The 6,966-nt window shown below is 43.5% G+C and overlaps 1 pseudogene; it reads left to right on the forward strand.

Moving 5' to 3' along the window:
- Positions 1–5,701: 5,701 nt before the first annotated feature.
- On the forward strand, positions 5,702–6,638 carry LOC137234557 (uridine-cytidine kinase-like 1 pseudogene; annotated as a pseudogene).
- Positions 6,639–6,966: the final 328 nt, after the last annotated feature.

A 6,966-nucleotide genomic window follows, 5' to 3' on the forward strand; every position in this document is an offset into this window, starting at 1 on the left:
CTATGGCCATTTGGGGTGGTCATAAGTTCAATTGACCTTATGTCCGTTTACCTTATGTCACCCCACCATCACATTATTGCATTGTCATCGAGCCTTGATACGTGTGCAAAGTTTCAATCAAACTTATGGCCATTCAAAGTGGTAATAAGGCCAATTGACCTTATGGCCGTTGACATTATGTCACCACACCATCACATTAATGCATTTTCATCGAGCCTTGATATGTGTGCAAAGTTTCAATCAAACTTATGGCCATTGAAAGTGGTAATAAGGCCAATTGACCTTATGGCCGTTGACCTTATGTCACCACACCATCACATTAATGCATTGTCATCGAACCTTGATACATGTAAGTTTCAATCAAACTTAGGGCCATTCAAAGTGGTTATAAGGCCAATTGACCTTATGGCCGTTGACCATATGTCACCACACCATCACATTAATGCATTGTCATCGAGCCTTGATATGTGTGCATAGTTTCAATCAAACTTATGCCCATTCAAAGTGGCAATAAGGCCAATTGACTTTATGGTCCTTGACCTTATATCACCACACCATCACATTAATGCATTGTCATCGAGCCTTGCTACGTGTACAAAGTTTCAATCAAACTTATGGCCATTCAAAGTGGTAATAAGGCCAATTTACCTTATGTCCGTTAACCTTATGTCACCCCACCATCACATTATTGCATTGTCATCGATCCTTGATACGTGTGCAAAGTTTCAATCAAACTTATGTCCATTCAAAGAGGTAATAAGGCCAATTGACCTTATGGCCGTTGACCTTGTGTCACCCCACCATCACATTATTGCATTGACATCGAGCCTTGATACGTGTGCAAAGTTTCAATCGAACTTATGGCCATTCAAAGTGGTAATAAGGCCAATCGACCTTATGGCCGTTGACCTTATGTCACCACGCCATCACATTAATGCATTGTCATCGAGCCTTGCTACGTGTACAAAGTCTTAATCAAACTTATGGCCATTCAAAGTGGTAATAAGGCCAATTGACCTTATGGCCGTTGACCTTATGTCACCCCACCATCACATTATTGCATTGACATCGAGCCTTGATACGTGTGCAAAGTTTCAATCAAACTTATGGCCATTCAAAGTGGCAATAAGGCCAATCGACCTTATGGCCGTTGACCTTATGTCACCACGCCATCACGTTAATGCATTGTCATCGAGCCTTGCTACGTGTACAAAGTCTTAATCAAACTTATGGCCATTCAAAGTGGTTGTTACGGCGGCAAGACCAAGATAGGGCGCGCTCGTAATAATGGTGGGGAGAGAAGAAAAGAAAATACACAAACGAATTCGTTATAAAAAGTGAACAATAATATTTATTAAAATAAATGGAAATGCAAATGCAACGTTAGTCCACTTAATCACAATAAATGAAATTGGTTAGACAATAAAATGAAAGTAAAGGCAAATGCAAGATAATCCACTTAAAAAAAAAAATAAATAAATGTAAGGCGCGATAACCTCCGAAGAGATCTAAGGCCGAGCTTCTCTTCCAATTTGCGTCGTGCTCCTCTTGATTTTCCCTACAAATTGGCCGGACGGGACCTACATGTTTTATGCCGACTCCGAACGGCATCTGCAAAGCAGATGAGTTTTCACTGAGAGCTTTTCATGGCAGAAATACACCCGGAGTGCTTGCCAAACACTGCCGAGGGGCGACCCCGCTTAGAAAAATTTTCTTCTAATTGAAAAATCTTATTTCTAAAATTTTGATGTTGCTTTGCCCTGGAGTTGAACCCAGGGCATACGGTGTGATAGGCGGAGCACGCTACCCATCACACCACGGTGGCCGCCACTTACATTCAATATTTCCGATGACGGAAGTGCAAAAATGAATTTTAGAATTTTAAATAGAATTGAAGGGCTTACCTTTGGTGGCTTGGCTGCTGGCGTTTTCTTAGACGTTCGCAAAAGAAGTGAAAGAGGTAAAAAACCTTTTGTTCGCGGTCACCGCCGAATCCTAGGCTTAACTATTATCCGGCGGGGTAAACGGTTATCGGTATAAACCGATATGTATAAATGAAAGATGTGAGGTAAAAGGACAACGAAATGAAAAAGTTAAGTAATACGAGGGTGCACCGCCATATTTAGGCTTGTGGCCTAAACATGCCGGCCCCCTTGCGGCGAGCAACTTCGAAACGATCGTAACGCCCCAACAACCAAGTCCCAAAGGGCTCGCGAGAACGATTCTCAACTTAAAATTAACGAATCTCAACTTAAATTTAGGCCATGCTGTAACTGCGTATGGCAGAAAAATAGTGTGACCAGGGTACATAATTCGCCGACGCCAGACGCTTCTCCGTGGGATTCCTGTGAATAAAGAGATGTTAGTCGAAATAGACATGGGTTGATTTTAGTGCACTTTACTTATTGAATGGACATATACCCGATTATTGCTGGTGGGCTCCAGACACTACCAACCCGAATATGGTGGCTTGAGTCAGCAGCCCGCCGACGTTCGACGGTGGTGTGCCGCTAACCATTAGGCTGGCTTAGACGTCGGCACCTAGTGTGAGCCGGACAGGTGTAGACCGGTGGAAAGATGGATCCGCCAGCTTCATAAATTGGAATGGCGTGGCTACAGATGGATCCAGAGTTGCTGTCGGACTAAGCCGTGAATATCGCGACACCACTGTGGCCTGGGTCGTCACTGCTCCCGTTACCCCGTATTTCCCTCGCAGAACAAGCGTGCACTTCACGTGATAGGACGTGCCCGTTCGCTCTAACCCGAGGTCCTTCGCGAGATTCGCATCGATGATTGAATTGGGAGCGCACGGATCGATAAGGGCGCGTACTGCGTGGAGCTTCCCTCCTGCTGCTATCCGGACGACCGCCGTTGGAGCTATGGCTACGAATGCGCGTGTAATGGTCGTTGCTAGAGGAGTCTCCCGGAGGCGTCCCGTTCTGAAGCCGGCTGGCGTTGTTGGTTGGCGCGCGAGCGTTGTTGGCTGGCGCGCGATCGTAGTTACTTGGGCACGAGCATTATACGGGGCCGCCCTGCCAATTGAGCGGCGTGACGAGCGGGACGGACGCGGTTCCGCGTCGCCACAGCGCCGCCCGGCAGAGCGGTGCGATCTGGGGAAAGGACGTGTCTCCCCGCCATCCCCGCGTTGTAAGTTTGAAGGCCTTTCATGCCGTAGGAGCGGTCGGAAACGTTGTGGTCCTGAACCGCCCGGTGGTGTCGTGGCTATCATTGAAGTAGGATCTTCCCGTCGTTCGACCTCTTCCTCGGCGACGTCCGCTTCCCACCACAGGGTTTGTTCCGTGACGTGGATGGATAGGGCTCCGTCGGAGCTCTCTTCGCCATCGCTCTCGTGGGACAGTGGTGGAACGTCGTCGAGGTGTGTTGACGTGTGGTGCTGCTCGTTGCACCGATGACAGCGATCTTCGCTGGGACATGTCTTCCGTTGGTGGAATGGCGATAAGCAATTTGTGCAATATCGCAAATCTATGATCGTCTTTAGTCGATCCATGTTCGTCATGCCCCGGTAAATCGGGCAGAGCCTTATGCTGTGCGACTTTTGACATAGCCGGCAGGGGGCGCTGAATGTGTTGCCGCGTGCCTCCGTCTTGGCGCGTTTGTGGGACAATCCAGTCATTCTGGAATATCAAATTGTTAGTAGAACATTCGTAGATGCCCTTAGATTGGGTGGCTTATGAGCCGGTACTAGGAGCTTAAGTGGCTGAGGTCGGGGTTGGCGTACTCGGGATAAAGGGTTGTGTGGAACGAATAATCTTCTTAAGTTATTCTGTCGATGTAATGATGGGTTTGTAGTGGTTGAAACCACTGTTATATTTGATATAATTTTATTGAGATACGCCTAAAGGTATCTTTAATTTTGGTAAATATCCTCATCCTAATGAAATTCTGATATTGAAAGCAGTCATTTTTTGGTGTTTGCCTAATACAGGCAATATGCGGTAATATACGCTACATTTGTGTAGCAGATGGTATCACGAGTTACCCGTGTATTTTCACGGCTCCTTGTAGTTGCCCTACAAAAATTTGGTCACAAAACTCACCCACGCCGATACAAATGTGGATGTGAATATAACCTATGAATCCCTGTAAAATGACTAGTCAAATGACGTCGTGCATATAAATGTGTGACAAATGTAAAGAGGCCTTTACTCGCTGTCTGGGAACACTCGTTGTGTTGATTTGGGCCATGTTGTGTGAGAATCATAAATTGTGGTGTGTTTGTTGATTCCAACACAACCCTGGCGGGAATAGCCTACACTAACGAGTGTGGCAATTTGTAGAGCTGTCAGCTGTTCACTCTTCCAATCGTTGGAATGAGACCGCTGTGCGGTGCTGCCCATTGCAATGTAATGATACATAATGGTCATGTCATGAAAGTATTTAGGGACAGCTTGCGTCTGAGTCCTGACGCGACATTAAATTTATAGTCTGTTCTAAAAAGTTTAATTTCTCCCTTGTTTGTAACATCGAAAGCATAGATGACACTACTTTATTCCTGCTGGGATTTCAAGCAAAAAAAGGACGAAAGTCTGTCGAAACTTCAATACACAAAAAAAAGCAATTTCTGTCATGAAAGCGAGACCCCCATTGAGTGTGCCATGTTTTGTTTATGTTTTACATTTTAATTTTGCACTACCCTTTTCAACAATGAAAACAATGCAAATAAACCGCGAAAATTATTTCGGTCTCGAGTGGTTCACCCTTTTGGTTTCACAAGAAAGTTGGCTTTAATTGTGTTTCTGTGCACCAAATTGTCAAACTAAAAACCTTTCTCAAAAAAAAATAAAGAAGAAAAAGACGGCCGAATGTCAAAAAAAACTATCGAAATACAACCCTGCATCTTCAGGGTTTTCGTTAGTTGATTTTTTGTTCGGTTACTAACACTCGAGTTTGTTGGATCCCGCGGATCCGAGTTGTGATACTCTTTGGATCGCGCGCAATGTGCTTACTGCTAAGAACCGAAAAAAGCAAATGTCATCAGGTGGCAACCTTGTTTCGTTCATTCAAAATGTCATTCATTCCTGGAAATGAGTATAGAGACATTTTGAATGAATTTTCATTATATAGAAAAACGTAAAATGGGTAAGTATATTGGTATCGTTCCTTTTTTATAATTTTATAAATTTTTCTAATTTTTTATCCTTTTATTCTTTTATTTCATTTCAGGTGATTATGAAACAAGGCGTTTTCGAAATGTGTAAATTGTGTGATTTTGGTGTAAGCTTACCATTAGATAAAAATGGAATAATTGATTTCACCAAACATCCACCTTTGCGTTATGTGGGTACAAATATATGGTGCGCACCTGAGGTAATAGACGAATTGGAAATTATTGATTGTAAAGCTGATACATTTAGTTTTGGACTAGTTATTTATGAAACCATTGAGGCAAATGGTCTAACATGGCATTACATTGGCGTCATTCAGCATTATCTGCGGTTATATTTTCCGTCCGATGCAGATGTGCTGAAATATTTTTTTTTTTTTTTGCACACTAGCTCGAATTATTAGCTACGATGATGAAGATATAAAACTACCGGCGTTACGTTGCCTAGCCTGCACTTAAAATCGTTCGGATCTAACCGAACAACTCTATATTGACCCTAATCTATATGTAGACATTGGGAATGGCGATTATTGTTGCGCTGCCTCGCCAACCACTGTGCCCGGACGTATTATTTAATCGGACTCTTTGGAGTCACCAGCTCGCACAACCACGCCAACACGGCCAAACCATCGTCAACGCACGACCTTAGTTATTAGTCAAACGACCACTGCCAATCTGGCTGAATGCATCATAAGAGCCAATAATCGTACCATTTATACAGTTGGACGTCCGCTATGGTATAATTGTGCCGGCCACCAAGTTAAACCGTTTGTAATAGGCGTTTGTGGTGGTAGCGCATCGGGCAAAACAACAGTGTCAAAAAAATTACCGAGAGCTTGAGTGTACCTTGGGTAACACTTCTCTCTATGGACTGTTTTTACAAGATATTAGAAAAACAACATCAGCAGGCATTATTGAACGAATACAATTTTGATCATCCAGATGCATTCTATATAGAATTGTTCTTTGGGGTGTTGACAATACTGAAGGTGGGGCGTTGACAAAACTGAAGGTGGGCCGAATGGTGGAGGGGCCCATTTACAATTTTGTAACACATTCCGGCAGGCAGAGACTAAAACCATGTATGGGGCCAATGTTATAATATTCGAGGGTATTTTAGCTGTTCATAGGTTCGAAGTACTTAGACTGTTAGATATGAAGGTGTTTGTAGATACCGATGCAGACATACGTTTGGCCAGACGTCTGAAGAGAGACATTTCACAGCGCGGACGTGATCTCAGCGGCGTACTTAAGCAGTATTCGACTATGGTGAAACCATCAGATGCCAATTATATTGCACCATCTATGGCGCATGCTGATATTATAGTGCCCCGTGGTGGTGAAAACATAAGTGAATACTTATAAGGATCAACCAATGCCAGAGTCGCTTCATTCACTGCACGCGTACAGCAGGGCTATTTGGTGCGTCGCCTCTTTCAGACCGAACAAATCCAGCGCATGGTGCAAACAATTAAGGACACGCTAATATTTGTTTTAAGTTTGCATATCGAAACTATAGATTTAAAAAATACCCGCTAAAAACTCTAAGCTGCCAGTCCAAACAAACATATGAAGCGTCATAAAACCCGCAGTGAGCAAGACCCAAGCGATTTACGGCGCAGTAGTCGTTTTCAAAACATGGAATCGCAACAAAATTAGGACGATAAATAGGACAATAACAGTAAAGATGGATATACTTGTGAGGTGTGTAAAAAAGTATAAAATCCAATTTTATTGACGAAATATACCTTTGAACATATGTCTATATTTCATTTAGTAACCTGGCTCGATAACTTTTAACCAAAGCTGACCGATATTCGCAAACGTTTGGAGTTCGTATT

This window comes from Eurosta solidaginis, chromosome X (genome assembly GCF_040869045.1).
Source record: "Eurosta solidaginis isolate ZX-2024a chromosome X, ASM4086904v1, whole genome shotgun sequence".
Taxonomy (NCBI): domain Eukaryota; kingdom Metazoa; phylum Arthropoda; class Insecta; order Diptera; family Tephritidae; genus Eurosta; species Eurosta solidaginis.